Source organism: Adiantum capillus-veneris, chromosome 8, assembly GCF_014529385.1.
Source record: "Adiantum capillus-veneris isolate H3 chromosome 8, ASM1452938v2, whole genome shotgun sequence".
Taxonomy (NCBI): domain Eukaryota; kingdom Viridiplantae; phylum Streptophyta; class Polypodiopsida; order Polypodiales; family Pteridaceae; genus Adiantum; species Adiantum capillus-veneris.
This window is the reverse complement of record NC_140938.1, coordinates 32,931,946-32,950,155: the sequence shown is the minus strand read 5'-3', so window position 1 is coordinate 32,950,155 and position 18,210 is coordinate 32,931,946. Positions and strand designations below refer to the sequence as shown.

Below are 18,210 nucleotides of genomic sequence, written 5' to 3'. Positions count from 1 at the left end.
GTATGAATCCCACACTTCTCATTATGCGGGGCAAAGACTGTTTCCATAATCTACTCTTCGAAGAGTAGAAATGTATTTATGTTGTCCTACCATGAAAATTAAACATACCATGAAGAGTATGTTTCAAAATGTGTGGTATACCAAAAGTCAAATTTTGACTAGGGAAGAAACTTGATTGTTTCAATTGACAGGCTTAATAAGAAAACACACTCTATACATGTCAAAAAGACTATTAAGGCACATCAAATGACAACCCTCTTCAAATCTCAAATTTTCAAGTATCATGGCTTGCCCGCATCCATAGTTTCGGACAAAGATCCTAGGATGACCTGTAATTTCTAGAAGGGTCTCTTTGAGAATCTAGGAATTAGATTAAATTTCTCTTTTGGCCTATTATGCACAAACGGATGAAAGTGAAATAACTAATCTAACAATTCTTGAATCTACTAAAAGCCTATGTCATGGAAGTAGATCAACATTCTCAATGACAGAAGTACCTACCTCTTTTAGAGTATGCCTACAATGACATTGTGCATACTTCTATGGGGAAAGCACCTATTGAGGTTAAAGAGGGAATATCCAAAAGTCTCTTACTACTTAAAGTATATGGGAAGATCTTGAGACTCGCAAAGAATATTTTTCAAATATTAAAGAGGTTATATCCATCTCAAAGAAAAAGCAAAAAGGGTTGCTACTAATAAGCATAAAAGAGCCTTAGCCTTGAAGAAAATTGATTGGGTCTTGCTAAAGTTTCTCAAGGCTCATCTAAGACATATTACGTGGCACACCATCTTTTCTATATAGATTTGTATTCTGTGTCACAAAAATCTTATTGATGTCATAAGAAAACCAAACATAAATCGTGTTCAAAACCATACAGCAATGCAAGAAGAAAATGCAAATAAGTAGTCATTATTTACCTATCAAGGGAAAACTTATCAATTTGTGATATATCCACAAGAAAAACATCTACAATGGTTTGGTAATGGAACCCTGCAAGCATTATCCAAATTCGCTTTGAACTAGAAAACATGGAAGACAAAATTGCTAACAATTTTCTTAAACTTACCAACAAGCAGATCGTGTGATCAACCTTCTCTCCCATGCCTCTTGCCCAAGAGAAGACTCTGCAAAAAACGAAGTAGAGTGCACCACTGAGGATGTAGTGGGCACATTAGAAGAGGGTGCCATATGGGGTATAGTGGTTTCCAAAGAAGATATTCCGGGCTCCGTAGATAGCACAATGGGAGGCATAGAATAGGGAGTGGGTATCCTTGATGTACTTGGATATTTCCCTTTACCCTTCTTGAGTGCATTGCTTGCTAGTGGAGTACCTTGAGAGCCACTCCCAATGGGTGTTTTGAGTAACTCCATGAGAACTGGGAGGGAGAGACTCTTCTTATGTCTCCTCTAAGTACTCATCACTCTCATTTTGAAACCCTTCACTCAACAACCATATTGCACAATATCACATACATTAGCATTAAAGTAATATAAAAATTCTCAAAAGAAAAGAGCCACAAGTGTTAAGGTACTTACTCTTCTGTAATTCAATCTCTTGATTTGGAGTAACTTCTAGTGGATAATCCAACCACCAAGGACAGACATTGGCCTCCCAAGTTGTCACATTCCTTTCAAGCAAAGAGGGAGAGAACATTGTATTCTCATCACGTACATTAATCCACTCTCTAGTGAAGAATGGGGCTTCATTCAATTCCTACACCTCAACGCATTGCATAAACCATCTACACAATTTTTAGAGCATCATCCACTTTTAAAAGCACATATACGCAATGGTAAATGACATATATCCAAAAAGAAATCCCTAGAGTCTTCTTTGTATGGAGAACACTTTTTAAAAATAAACCATAAACCCTATTTTGGGCTCCCACAAGGGATTTAAGGGTTTTTCTCATAGACATTATACACGAACTTATTGTCAAAAAACCATCCACCCCATATTGGGCTTCCATGGGGAATTTAAGGACTTTTTGTAGACATAAATTGATATGTCATCATCCTCAAAATGACTCACTATCAACCATGGCAAAAGAATTTTTGTGCTCTTTTTTTGCATAGAGTGCAAGTGAAAGATGCAAACACGTAAATCACTCTCTTAGCCAACAACACAAGCTCTGGCATCTTCTCACTAGGGTAAAACCCCCAAGTTAAGGACAATTAAAAAGTAGGGTTCAATAAAGGGAAATTCAAACTATGGTAATTCAATCTTCCACTTGAAGTAATGAATTTGAGTGAAACTTATGTGAAAAGAAAGCAGTCAAAATCTCCTCATACCCCATGCTAATCCCATCATGACTTGAATCTTTTAATATTAGAGTAGAGACAAGAAAAAATGTGTCCCTGTAATGGAACTGTTCTTTTATGGGGGCTTTACCCTAGAGTCAAAAGACTTCACCACATCCATTAGGTAAATAAAAGCCTACATACATAGAAACAATCAATAAACACACTCAAGTTGATCTTGTGTAAATTAAAACATGTCTATATTTTATTAAAAACAATGGTCAAATGTCTACCTGCAAAATATGATTCTTCATGCTCATTTTAGAGAACTGCCGTTGAATACGACACCTTCAAAGCGCAAAAAACAGGGGGAGGCAGAGCTCCCCCATCATCCGCGCGCACACGCGGATGATGGGGGAGCTCCGCCTCCCCCTTTTTTTGTGTTTTGAAAGTGTCGTCAATGGGAAATATGTATTTCAACTTCGATTTTCTCAAGGAAATTCATTGCTTAAACTCCAAAAATGGCAAAAAAAAGGGGCAAAGAGCCGCCCCATTATCCTCACGCACGTGGATGATTGGTGATCTCTATCTCCCCCTTTTTTTTGTGTTTTGAAGGTGTCATCAATGGCAATTATGTATTTCAACTTCGATTTCCTCAAGGAAATTCGTTGCTTAAACTCCAAAAATGGCAAAAAAGGGGGGAAAGAGCCGCCCCATCATTCGTGCACGTGGATGATGGGGGAGCTCTACCTCCCCCTTTTTTTGCGTTTTGAAGGTGTCGTCAGTGACAATTATGTATTTCAACTTCAATTTTCTCAAGGAAATTCGTTGCTTAAACTTGAGAAATGCCAAAAAAAGGTGGAAAGAGCTGCCCCATCATGAGCATGCGCGGATGATGGGGCAGCTCTTTCCCCTTTTTTTTTGCCATTTTTGGAGTTTAAGCAACAAATTTTCTTGAGAATTACATTGATTGGGCTACTGTTAAAACAGTATACACAGCATGCAACGGAGATTAATCCGTCTGATGCATTTGGAAAATCGCAAAAAAAAAAGGCGGGGACAGAGCTTCTCCGCGGATGATGGGGCCGCACTTTCCTTACTTTTTTTTTGCCATTTTTATAGGTATTATTTTAGACAATGAAGGAGTCAGAACAAGCGAATAGAGGTCCTTGAGGGTTCTCTAGGACCTCTATTTACTTGGTTCTGACCTCATGAGGCCCTAGGCTTAAGATATAGCATTTTTAAGCCCATGTAGGCATCCAGAACGTCTAAAAACCTTATGATAGCACTTTAAAACATTGAAATCTGACGTCTCTAGCCCAAGATGTAGCATTTTTAAGCCTAGGACCTCATGAGGTCAGAACCAAATGAATAGAGGCCCTTGAGGGTTCTCTGGGACCTCTATTCCCTTGGTTGTGACCTCATGAGGCCCTAAGATTAAGATATAGCATTTTAAAGTCCACGCAACCATCCAAAACGTCCAAAAACCTTAGGACAACATTTTAAAACGCTGAAATTTGACGTCTCAAGCTCAAGATATAGCATTTTTAAGCCTAGGGAAGCTTAAAAATGTTATATCTTGAGCTAGAGACGTCAGATTTCAGTGTTTTAAAATGCTATCCTAAGTTTTTTGACATTCCGGATGCATTTGTGGTATTCTTTTAGTATTTTGAAAACATCTCTTATGTGTTTTCTCTCATCGCACATCACATCACTCATTAAAATTCACAAACATGGTTTTTTGTTTGCATTTAAGTTGAGCTCTCGAAAAGCATTTTGAACGAGCATGCATGTAAGTGATCGAGAAAACTTTTACGTATGTACTATGAGAAATAGAACTCCAAAGAACTACTTTTACATTTTTCAAAATTACATGTATATTATATAATATAACTATATAATATTAGTATACTATAACTATATAGTATATATACAACTAGTATAACTATATGATATAGATATATACATATAAATATATAATATAATATATATTTATTATATTTAAGTACATATATATATTTGTGTTATATACCATACATTCTTTCATGGAAGTCATTTTCGAGGCCAGGGTGGATCTAACGATAAATTATACGTATTCAAAATGTCAACAAAAGAAACTACGTCTAGAGTAGAACTAGTCAATCAAATGAGGCGAGGAGGGACAGGAGATTTGAGTAGTGCTTACGTGCACTTTGAACATACTCATCGAATTGAAGGATGGACAACTATGTCCTGCCTCAGTTTATGATCCTGGGTAAGTGAATTTATAGAAATATGTTAGATATCATATTTTTGTTATAAGACACCTTTAATTTCTTATTTATTCTATGTGTACATCATGCGAGCATTGCAGGTGATTGCAATATGTGAATGTAAAGAAGAAGACAAAGAAACACAAATCTTGTTTTGGAGAAATTTAAACACAGTTATGGAGAGGTGTGGACATGAACCAACAGACTTTGATGGATTTATGTCTGATGTCAAGAAGCCGGGGCTAATTCGTTGGCAATACAAGTTGTATACAGTGGAGGACGGCATAATGTAATGGAGGGGAGGGAGCACTCGTGTCTTTTCCATAGGGAGTAGAGTCTACACAAACACCAAAAAAACATATCGTGACCGACAGACAATTGCATCACATTGAAATGTGTGAAGCATGGCGCTTAGCAGAGACTACAAATGAGGCCTCCCTTTTAGCTTCCACGATACGAGAATGGTGGGTGAAAAATGTGACAGTGGATAATAAAAAGGATTTAGAGAGATGGTTAATTGGTGGGAGCAACGAATTGCCCATTGGGGTAGCTCGAAGACAATGGTATATCATTCTTTTTTTTAATTCATTTAGAATACTTGAAAATAGAGATCAACTTATACATCGTTTTTATCATATTGTATTTATAGGTCAAAAAGAGTCCATGGGAGAAGGATCACATTCCAAGCATAAACTTATCAGAGAGCATCCATGCAAGTTGGTTGGTAGGTGAAGGTGATAGACACAAATTATCACTTTATGATGCATGTGTCAGTGATGTTTTGAATGCATTTATTCAATGTACAAAAAGATTGGGATACAACACATGCAGATACATGGGAACGGGACCTTCCAAAGAAGCAATGATGGCCAGTGCCAAACGCAGAGAATCTCTAAATCCAACTCATTTTGCGAGTACATTGAAAGGCTTGATCGCTGGTAGTGAAGGTGACAAAGAGACTTTATAACGGAAGAAGAAAACAAGTGTAGTCGGTACATGCTCACATAAACCTAGATATGTAATGGAAGCAAGGCAACGCAAAACCAGAGGAAAACCACGGAGTATTCATTTTGATAGAGAGGATAATAAAGAGGTATATGTTGTCACTGACAGTGAAGCAGGAGAGAGCATCCAGTGCATCCAGGGGAGAATTCAACAAGGTGTATTCAAGAGGTCAAAGTTGCTCGAAGAGTGCGCTTTACGAAGGATGCCAGCCAATTGCATGAGGAAATGTGTTGAAATAGAATGGAAAAAAAGTTGTTGTAACAAATTATAGAGCCGTCAAGTGGGAATGGTTGCTCCATGTTTTTGGTCTGAGAGAGCTTTTAAAGACAAGACAATTGTATAGTGGATATGGTTCTGCAATTATGAAGTAAGCCACACACAAAAAGTACAGAGGCAAGTAAAATTCTCACCTATCATTCCTACTTTTTGGCAAGTGGATATTGGAACCAACTTATCAAAGGAAGAGAGTGACAATTTGGTGCAAAGTGGATTTCAATTTGCAGATTTTTCAACACCACTGACGCATGAACAATACAAATGCTGCTCTTACACAAGGAGGCTCCAGTAGCAGGAAGCGTAAGTGGAGACATGGTATTTCCAAAGAAGCAAAAAAAAAGATTGGAGTCAGCTACAAGTATGGTTGCAACATTCTTGGATGAGAAACTAGAAAGTAAACAACACATAGTTTTTTGGGTTTTGACAGAGAGTTGTTATGGTGTACACATTAAGGTAGAACCTGGTTGCACATGTCCCGATTTTTAGAAGAGAGAATCTACACATAAATCTTTTTTGGATGTAAGCACATGTACTATGTATATGTGCATATTCTTGGGCTTCAACCAAGGCTTCAACCAAAAGAGCACATGGTCATTCATCAACCTATACTAACTCCCACAAACCTTGCATTTATATTTAGGGAAACCCGCAAGATAAAGCCCGTGGTGTAGTGAACCTAAACCTTAGAAAATGTTGTCTACACGTATGCATTGAAAGAGATTTCTCTTATGTATGAGCTGTGGAGTAGCTTTTCTAGACACATGAAAGTTTTTTTGAATCCCTTGTCGTTATAGAAGCATACTTTGTGATATCTATCTAGACATTTGTACAAGCTCACAACTAGGGATTTTGGAAACTTGTACGTGTTTTTGGTGTGTATCGTTAAAAGAGACTCTAAATATTAAGCAAGTTGTTGCAAGGTAATAGATGTTTTTTGGTGTGTATCATATACTGATGTCTTTGTTTTTTATTAATTTTTTTGTGTCGTTAGAAAAGGCTCTGAATATAAAATCAAAACGCTCGTAAAACTGGTTTTGATTGCAAAAGCTCGAAATTGAAAGCTCGCAAATAAAACACACTCAAAACAAATTATCAACATAAGTAAAAGGAGGGATATCTACATGTCTATCCTCCTAGTTGAAGAATATTCACCTTCCTAATGCTTCTCACAATGCTTGCAAACTTCTTACCACATGTGCACTAGCCCTTGGTTGTGGGTTAGCCAACCCTATATTTGTTGGACAAAGATCTCAAGCATTTTTTGGGTTTGTGCAAACATTTTGCGCTTATTAGGTCTATTTTTGCCATTTCTCCTTTTTCTTATAAGATGAGGATTATTTTAGGTGCTAGCTCATTTTGGTAGTTTCTTTTTATTGAGAAGATGAGATACACATGTAGATGGGGGGAATAGACAAGAGAGATTATTTATGGAAAGTCTAATGACACTATTGTGCTTTTATAGGTGATAGTAACCATGTTGAGAAGGCGAGATATGCAGGTAATTATGGAATAGATGAGAGAGAGAGAGAGAGAGAGAGAGAGAGACGAGCCACCATTCTCTAATCCCGAAGTGTAGAGACTCCATACATAGAGTACACATGTATAGTTGAGACTCATACCTATATATAGCATGGATATGGGCTCTATGACACTGTTGGGAAAACAAGAGCAAAGGACACCTCTATATATAGCAATGTCTCCCAATAGCACTCAAAACACAAGATAAGAACCACAAACTATATCAAAATGACACTCACAAAACCATAACTCAACGGCAAGTGATCCCTTGTGGAAATTTATGAGTACACGCCTACCCAAAAGAGCATTGTGGGAACTAGAAAGCGTGTGATCTTACGTGGAATTAGAGCACATGCCAACCAATGCACTTGAGAAAAAGATCTTCCCCCTTCATCATTATCCTCCTTACAACCACAATTTAAAAGCGTATGTAGGCCACCAAACATGTGAGCTTCACAACTGCAGGCTGCTATATCCTGTACCCTTTGGAAAACAGATTGTATCCCCCACATTTTACCGACCAGCACACTCAACTCCATTGCAGAGAAGACGGTTGAAGTAGAATGCGAGGAGGAGCTGGCCGTGGGCGCTGATCTGGAGGAAGAAAACTGCATCGAAGGGGTACAGGCTATATTGATGGGGTTCGAAGTAGAAAGCGCATTGATGATATCGCGGATGGTGGGACGAGTACGGGGATCAAACTGACAACATGCCAAGCCTATTTTTAGGAGAAGCCCTAGTTGGGTGGAATCGTAGTGGCCATGGAGGCGAGCATCAGCAACCCCTTGCAGACGCTGGGACATAGTCGAATCGTGATTATCCAAGACGCACGACAGAAGCGACGTGAAAGACTCAATGGTGCCGCAGCGGCCAGTGACAAGATCTATGGCAAGCACACACAGGTTGTATATGTCAATCTCCTTGCTTATGATGCCCTGTGCCATGTACTCTGGGGCCATGTAGCCCAGGGTGCCTGCAATGTTATTGTTAGCGGCCACGATATTCTCTCCCCTGATATTGAAAAGCTTCGCCAGGCCAAAATCGCCTATCCTGGCATTGAATCGAACTCCGCATCCAACATGACATTGCTTGGCTTCAGATCCCTGTGAACTATTGCCTACCCATTCTCCCACCCTTCGTGCATATAGGATAGCCCTTCTGCCACCCCCTTCATCACATGATACCTCCTCTCCCACCCCATCACTTCTGCCACTCCCTGCTTTATCCATTGATCCAGGCTTCTGTTTGGCATATACTCATACACCAGCATCATCGACCGCCCACTCCCATATCTCCACCCCAGTAACCGCACTAAATTCTTATGCCTCATCCTCCCCATGCTCATCACGTCTGCCTTGAATTCCCTCTGCCCCTGCTTTGATGTTTTCGACAAGCGTTTCACTGCCACCTCTCTCTCTCTTCCATCCTCATATCTTATGACACCCCTGTACACTTCTCCAAACCCACCTTGCCCCAGCTTGCACTCGTTGCTGAATCTCCTCGTTGCCTGCTTGAGCTCTTTCTTCGACAACTTCCGCGGTCCATGATGAAGACTTTCCATCTCCCGTGCTTTCTCTGCTCTCCGAGTTCTCCAGCGCAGTAATACCACTACTCCTACAATCATCAGGGCTAGCGCAACAAGACCTCCGAAGATGGAGCCTAATATGGTGGCAACAGGTCCGCTCTTAGGGAAAATGGTGGAATTGAAATGCCATTCAAGGACACAGTGGGTTTCTAGGATTGTACCCACTGAAGCAGAGAAGCCCACATACACGGTGTCTGAGAGGTATTTGCTCAAGTCGATGGGATGGCCCGAAATGAAAGGTTTCTCGGGCTTAATTGTTAGGCGGGATCCTTGATTGGCAAGATAGACATCGAGGGTTCGGAGATAGCCATTGTAGTCGATCCAAACGCTGGTGTGGATCCCTCCTTCTGTTGACATGTCTGAGAGGAGAACTTGAGGGCAGAGGGACATGGTGACCATGGCGTGGAGTACGTCACTGCCGTTGATCACATCGATTCCGACAGATTTCCATCCGGATCGACGCTATCCTTGAATGTATCGAGCTCAATTGCTACCATGTGGGCCTGTTTCTTGGTAGAATAAGCATCAAAGAGGCCAAGCCACTGGCCAAAACTGTTGGGAAGATAATCTTCAACGGAATTCGAGCTGAGTATGAAGGTCATGCCGCCGCCGGAGCCGGGGGTGCCGCCGTCTGGAATGCGTCCCATGTTGGTGTCAAAGGAGGTGTTGAAGGAGTCCAAGTAGTGATGAGATTTGTGATGGAGCTGGAGGGGCTGGGAGTAGGTGATCTGGCCAGAGCTGTTGGAGACATCGCTGGATGCGGAGTTGCGGGTGATTTGGAGGGCGCTGTTAATATAGACACTGGAGTTGTTGGACAAGTCGAGGCGCGGGTAATCACTGTTGGAGAAGCTAGGGAAATCGAAGTGGAGGCTGTGAACGTCGAAGCAGAAGAAGAGAAGGAACAGAGTGAGATATAATGGTGGGGTGGAGCAGAAGGGAACAGCCATGGAGGAGGAGGAGGAGGAGGAGGAGGAGGAGTCCAGCAGGACGTAGTCGAGACTCGAGAGGCAAGCTGGCTGGCGCAGGCGCTGCATAGGCGTATTGGCTGGCCTCCAGGCTTATAATTGGCTGGCCAGTCCGCTTGGCATACATTCAAGTCAACGCCGTCCCTCCCCACGTCTCCCTAGACACGGTCATGGGGGAGAGGATCTATGGTAGTGAGAAGTTTCAAGGTGCATATGGATCGTGTGTCGTTGATTTGGCAGCCTAAATTTACGAAGTTTAATGAATTTACAAATATCGGACCGATTTTACTTCAGTATGCTTGGTAAATACATGTACTTCAAGAATAATTGCATGCGGGGAGAGTGGTTAGGGTGTTTGAAAGCTTATGATCGTGGGTTCAAGGCTTGTGGTTCCTAGGATGAGCCCAAATTTGCATGCTCACCAAGATTTAGTTTTTGCCTTGACTTTACAACATCGATCGCAAATCCAGCCATTGATCCTTTCCCAACTTGCTCGTTTGCACGTAGAGGGAGAAAGTCACTATATGTGAAACCTATATATCATGTGCATTCAAGCACTATTTATAAAATCCTTTAGTTATGAATATCTCTCCAATGAAAGGGATTTTTTTCTATTTAATCTATATTTTTTTTTTCGAGAACTTCTTTTTGCCGTATGTAAAAATTTTAAAAAATATAGAATAAAGAATCCCCAATGTTGAACCCACGTGATAGGCATTTTTAACTTATAATGACCTCCCCGAGCTAGTTTGAAATATTGTCATGGGATCCTTAGTCCCCTCCCTTCTTCTACAACACCCTATGAAGTATGTAGTATACACACTCTTTTGCGAGACCACACCCATGACCTTGACATACTTAGTCGAGTTCCACATGTTTGGGTCTTCGTAGGCATAGCTCACCTTGACAATTTGTCAGGGGAGGGACTTGTAAAAGCTATACCAATCTACACCTTTGTAATATTCTTCTAACAAAGACCTTGCGAGGCCAACTCGATCAAATTCGGCAAATTTGGAGTTGCAAGATGCTCATTTCCTACTTCATGACAAAAACTCTTGACATTGCACGAGTTGCAAGGCTCGAGGGGGTCACTTAATAATATATGACTACCACGTGAGTGCGGAAAAAGGGTTTATTTATTTTTATTTTCTCTCACATTTTCACATATAAAAGGGTACCGTAAGATGAAATTGGAAAAAAAAATTACAGATTGAATAGGAAAAGGGTATATTTTATTTGTCAAAAAATCATAGATAAGGAGTTTGAAAAAGTCTTTGAATATGCACTATACACAATTTATACATAGTGACCTTCCCCCCCCCCGAGTTGCAAGGTTGTGCAAGCACTTTTGCAGGTCGATACAAGACGCCCTTTCTTGCATTGTCAAAACAAAGAATACGGTTCATACAAAGCTACTGTTAAGTTTTATTACTAGTGTTAACACTAGTTCTGTAATTGGACACCTAAGTGTCATGTTTTCCTTCCAAGTTTTGGTAATTTATTTGTCAAGCTAAAAAGAAGTTTTTTATGCCTTGCTTCTATCATAGGTTGGTCATGAGGGAAAGAAAACACTCGATTTTTCTCCATGTCAAAATACAATCCGTATGGATAGAATTTTGGTAAGTTCTAAGTCATAAGTTTTAGTAAAATTTCAAGCTGTTTTGCCAAAAAAATCATAAAATTCTTATATCTTTTTTGTAGAGATGGTCCTTTTTATGTTTATAAAATCCAAGTGTTAGCACTTAATGCTACAAAACAATGGAATGCACTTTAAAGACAAGTTTCCAAGTTACACGCAAGTTATATACATAATTTCATACTTGAGCACGTGCTGAATAAGAGCATAATTTTGGTCTTCCAAAGGTCCCCTTGTGGAATTGGGGCTATTCTAGTGCAACTTGACAACTACAAATGACTTGATATGTTAAAACCAAGAAAATACATATTTTTTGGGCTCCCTAACTCGATTAAATCTTGTTACTTGAACTCTATCTTGAATTTTTTATCGTGAAAAAACTATTGAAAATCTTGAGTTCTCCATAATAACATCAAAACCAAGGTTTTGGGCACCCCAATTGTGTATGTACCATGTACTTTGATACATTTAGTTGATCTACATAGAAAGTTTGATATTATTTGAGGTTTTGAATGCTTATGTCTCAAGAATGAAAACATCAAAGTTCTCTCTTATGCAGTTTTGAATATTTAAAATAATCCAATAACTGTTGCATACCAAAGCCCTTCTACTTGCCACCTTGAGTCCTCAATGGAAAGGGTAAGGAATACCTCACTTTCTAAAACTCACAAATATGCCAAAAACATATTTTTCTTTGTATACAATGATATGCTTGAAATGGCTATATCAAACACAGAACTTTCCATTATTTTAACCATCATCGATCAACCCGAGCCCAACAAAAAACTAGGGTGCCACTGCACAGGTACTAACCCCCACCAAAATTAAGACAACCCCTGTTTTGGTACCAAACTAGTGTTAATGATTTGTCTTGCTTCTTTTGCTGACTTCAAATAAAACTATTTAAGGTAGAACGGGAAACACACCTAGCATGCAAAACAATTGCCTCTCTATAGCCATGGTACTCACGACACCCCACTCCTCTCAAATTCACCTTCAAACTTTCACACTTTTAATCACAAACAACCGGCACAAGCCGACATATAAAAAAAGAAAAATTGTGTTTAAATTTGATATCTAGATACATTGGCTAATATGTTTTCTTTAAGTAAAATAGTTAGAGTGAATTTAGTGGATGCTTACCATGTGTAGAAAAATTCACATAGGACAGTAATTTAATTTAATTTAAATTAGTAGTTACTTCTTTGTGTAGAACCATGCTCACACTTAAAAGTAACTTAGGTAGAGCTAGTCATTAATTGTCTGCCAAGTGTTGAGCAATGCTCATACTGGAGGTAAATTTATTAAGTAATATAGTGATTGCTTGCCTTGTGTAGAGTTTGAGTCACATTTGGAAGTGATGTAAGTAGGGTAACTCAAAAATTATCTCTCACATGTAGAGATTGTCTCACATACGAAGGTCACTTAGGTAGAGTTTAGGAGATTGCATGTTATGTGTAAAGTTTACTCACACTTAAAGATTATATAGATGTAAATTAGGCGATTCTTAGTCATGTGTAGAGTGAAAATTAGATTGGTAATATAACACTTTTTATGTCTTCTTAACCAAGCAATTTCCTAGAACTATTGCAAGGGATGCCAATGAGTTCTTAGAGTGTTTGATATCCACAAAGATATCTTCTGATCCAAAAAAAACTTGGAATTTTTTTGGCCTATGGATTCCAACCCTAGAGTTGTCTTTCATAAGCGTATTCCAACCTAAAATGTGCCAAAACGACGTGCTATTTTTGCACATTTTTCATAAAATTGGTCATAAACCACCCTAAAAATCCTCTTAATGAGTTCTACGGTGCTACATATGTGTAATTCATCATTATAAGGGTTTTCAAATACTTCTAATGTGTTTGAAGTTATGGCCTTTTTATGAAAATCAAGCCATGCAGAAGAATCGACTTTACACTTTGATCAATTTTTTTGGCAATTTTTTTACAATATAAATGCAAGTTTGATTGTGCATATAGATGCATTAGTATGTATTGCATCTTTCTTGAGTGTTGAAGCGCCTAATACCCCGAACAACTAACAACATAAAGTCGAGAAAAAAAATCATTTTACAATAAATAGGACTCATTTTGAGTTAAAAATGTATTATGTCTAACATCGCTCAACTCCTTCAATGGACATGGTCAACTTGTAGCTTAGATCCAACCCTAAGCATACAATACGAATTTGGCTTTAAGTACATACTTTTCAAAGTGATTGAGATGGCCACAATGTGGAAGGCATTTTCTTTGTTTGTACAATTTTGGGGCTTTGTAGCTATGTATAGGATTGTCATAAGAAAACACGTTTGGATGTTTTTTATACTTTGTAGGTGTTTATGAAGGTGAATTACTACAAGGTATATTGATTTAATTCATATTTGTGAGTAGATATGGATCTAGCCATGCAAACATCGATGATAGTTGTGTAGAATACAAAAAATGAAATTCTATGTACCTAATTGTATGCACAATCGAAAGAATGTGGGGCTATAATAACCTTACACATACATTAGAAACTCATTGAAGTTAACGAGAAAAATAGATTGGTTGCATGAAAAAACTTTTTGTGGTGTAAACAATTTGGTGATGTGATAGTATAGTAGCATCCATATAGGTCCACGATTTACCCGGGAATACCAAATCTTGTTTCACCGCATTTTCTTTGTGAAAGCAAAAAAAATTAATATCTTTTCATCTCCCCTCCCCCCTAGCATGGGGTTATTGTGAAAATATGTTGTTTTTCGTCAATGCTGCTACATTGGCTTGTGAAGCTTGTCATGACCTAGGAATCAAGAAATATGCATGATACTTATCTTTCCAATGTATATTGGGTTCTTAGCATCAATTTTTTTTTCTCCAAAACCCTGAAAGGATACTTTAATGTCCTGTTATGTTACCAAACTAGTGTTAAATCTATAGCAACCCCAGTAGCAGATTGTAGTTTATAAGTTGGTCCTTTTGGTTTACCTTTTGGTGGCTCTTTTTTCTTTTCTGTTGTAGACTCCTCCATCATTAATTTAGGTGGAGATTCTCCTTGTGTGGGGGATGTTTCGGAAGGCATTGAGTTGCTTCTTCTCCCACTTCTAGAAGCTCTTTTTTATGGTCCTCCATCAACATTCTAATCCTGCACTTCTCTTCTACAATAGCCTCATTTTGTTGGAATTTTTTAATGCAATCTCCTGCCTCATGTAGGATTGCATTGAACTTCCTTATGGCTCCAAGAATACACACATCAGGGTGCATGTAAGCATGATTAGGATCTTTGAAAAGAGTCTCCAAGAGTTTGTATGCATCCCAATAATAAATCAATAATAATTTAAAATAAAAAGTAAAATATGATAAAATAATAAATAGGATAAATATAGTATAATCATGATAGCTATAGATCTAGATATGGGATAAAAGTAGACAAATAAAGCTCACATCAATTAAGGATTTTTATCCTCGTAAACCTTAAAAGTAAACATTAGAAAGTTACTCTAAAGGTTATTTAGGTAAATAACACACATATATTTATATATATTATTAGAAGTGCTACAATGTGTCTAAAAATGGACTCATAGCATTTGTTCCCATGATGCTTGTGCCACGGAATGACAACACATCTCTACTTTGGAGACTCTTTTATTTTTTATGTCTTCTTGTACCTGTCTTTCAAGGAGCTATGTCTCGTCCTCTTCAAACTTTTGTCAAGCATCCTTTTTTTATCATTTTTGAAAAATTAGGACGTGAAATATGTTTCTCATACCCAATTAATATCTTTCTTCTCTTGCAAACATTATCGTATATGGTGCAAACATTTTGTGATCGTATCTTATATGTCTTGTCACAACCAGATATGGCTATGACTGTTATTGTCAATGGCCAATGTTCTCTTCCTCCTTTTCAAGTTGAAGTTTTACAGTTTAAAAGCAAAGACATTGTTAATATTTGAAGGCAATGAACTTCTGAATGTTGTTATTGAAAATTATGTATGTCCATCTCAACTTGCGAATTAATTTAGATCATAACAACATTCTTATCATGGAAGGAAATATTTTTGAAGAGTGGAATTTTCCTTATATACAATGGCGGCGACATGATAAAGCATCTTGTTGATACCTTCTTTTCTCTCTTTGTGATTCTCTTTTGCTTGATTTTTATGTACTTTCTCCTTTCAACGATGTATGGGAGTATCTTATAGCAAGCTTTTAGAATAAGTCTATTACAAAAATATTTGATTTGAGAGGCTTGTTTATCAAATTACAATATAAATTTGTTGTTGCTATTACTAGACATGTTGAATGTTTCAAATATATTACTAATTTCAATTTACTACTGTGGGTGATTTTGATTCATAAAAGAAAATAATTAAGCTTCTTCTTTATATTGTAAAGGATAGTCTGAATTTTGACCAAATATGCATTGCTTAAATTTACTATTTGTAATACGAAGAACGGTGTAATTCTGGTCATGATCTAGTTATGATTCAATAACTAGAGGAGTCTGTGTCGTAGAACTTGGAAAGGGATTTTTATGTTTGAAGGAATCCATTTTAATGGGAAAGCTTCACAGGTGGTCTTTGTGGTAGTATTCTCGCTTGTCTCCTACTTTCTAAACCAACATTGTTCTTGCTATAGCAGAAATAGTCATACTCAAGATGATTGTTCGGCACATCAATACGATGAAGATAACAACATTATCACAAAACAACCATGTCTATCTAGATATTCTTCTTCTTCTTCTTGTGATTATTCTAAACGCTTTGATCATCCCCTTACATATGTGTTAAACATCAATTTCAAAACAGAGCATATGCTATTGAACATCATGATAACATTGTATTAGAAACAAGGTGTGTTTTATGTTTGATTTCTCTAACTAGAATACTTCATATACATGATAATTTGCTTTTCATCATTAATTCTATTGCTATAGGAAGCATGACCTATCAATCTTAGTGTATACACAACTATCAACATCTACATGTTAAGCATGATGTTTATCTTGCTAATGGTACAACTTGTTAAGTAAAGGGGATTAGTACTTGTATCTTGGTACATTATCTTCATCAACTTGAATTTTGAAAAGGGTTTTACATGTTCCAAATATTCCACATATTCTTCTTTCAGTTGCAAGACCCCTTGACCTTCATATATTTGTGGGCTTTGATTATACCAAACACCGCATTGAGACAAATAGAGAGACTCTAATGAATGCTTCGCATAATGGTATTTGAACTCTTTTTTAGTAATGTTATACAAAATACGAGGTGATCATGATTGCAACGTATGGAATCACCGCTTTGCCATTAGGAAGAGAATGGGGTCTAGGAGGGTCTCTTTATTTGGTAGTTTAAGGAAGTCAAACCTTTAGTATTAAGAAAGTAATCAAAAGACAACTTTTGGATTCAAATTGGAAAAATGGCTAGTTTGTTCGAATTCAAAGTTTCCCCCCAAAAAAGAACTTAAAATCTAGCGGGTAAAACCATATCATGTAGCATATCTATAGAAATAGCTCAATGCGTAGATTGCAGATCTATAATCTCCACTCAAATTGGAGATCGTATGTAGGAGTTATGGAAGGCCAAAAATCATAAAACTTTCCACCTTATTTTTGGGGAGAAAAGTGCATCCTTTGACCACTCTTACACATCTCTTACAAAACCACCATTCTTGCACACATGGCATACACCTATTCATCAAAATGTTAATCACCTCTATAAGCTCATGGCAAATAAAGAGGCCCTCCTACACCCCATCCTCTTCCTAATGTCATGTTGATTTCTCAAAACTCCTTGGTCTTCTTATGATGAAAACATTATTATAATTCCTTTTATTAAGGAGATAATAGATCTTGACCAAACATGCATATCTTTAATTGAATATTCTTAGCCTCAAGAATAAGGTAATACTAGTCATGATGCAGCTATGATTTCATAAGAGGAGCCTACATCATGGTAGTTTAAATGGGGTTTTTATGTTTGAAGGTATCCATTTCAATGAGCAAGCTGGAGTTGTGTTTTTTGTATTAGTAGTCTCTCTCATCTGAAATTTCCTAAACAAGCATTGTTATTACTACAATAGAAATACTCATATTGAAGATGTGGTTGGGTATGTCAATACAACAAAGAGTACAGCATTATCACAAGAAAACTATGTTTATCTAGAGATTCTTCTTCTTCTTGTGATTATTGTACATGATCTGATCATCCCTCCTACATGTGTTCTAAGTGTCAATTTGATGTAGATCAAAATAGAGCATATGCTTATAAACATTGTATCAAAAACAAGTTGTGGTTGGTGTTCAATTTTGACAAATAAAATACTACATGTACATGATGATTTTCTTTTTATTACTAATTTTGGCACTATGGGGAAGATGGTATCAATATAAGTGGCATACAAATATTAGTCTCTACATGTCAAACACATTGTTTATCGTCACTATTAGGACGCTTTGTCACTAGGGACGCTTTTTTGTGTGGCATAATCGACAAAAACAATGTCGCTATGGAATCGTCAAATCAGCGATGCAAAAGAGTTTTATTAAGTGCCCCCCCCCCCCCCCCCCCCCCCCCCCCCGAGAAGCGACGAGTCTCTCATATGGGTGATGTGACTTGATAGGATGACAACCTACAATATGGGGCTGAATTTAATGCATAGGTTTCGTCTTTTTATGTCATGAAATACCCAAAAATGCCAAAAAACCTACTATGGAATCAACCAAAAACTCATCATCAATC

At 37.8% G+C, this 18,210-nt stretch overlaps 1 pseudogene; it reads right to left on the bottom strand.

Annotated features, from left to right (window-relative positions):
* Window positions 1-7,530: 7,530 nt before the first annotated feature.
* Window positions 7,531-9,914, bottom strand: LOC147451926 (putative L-type lectin-domain containing receptor kinase S.5; annotated as a pseudogene).
* Window positions 9,915-18,210: the final 8,296 nt, after the last annotated feature.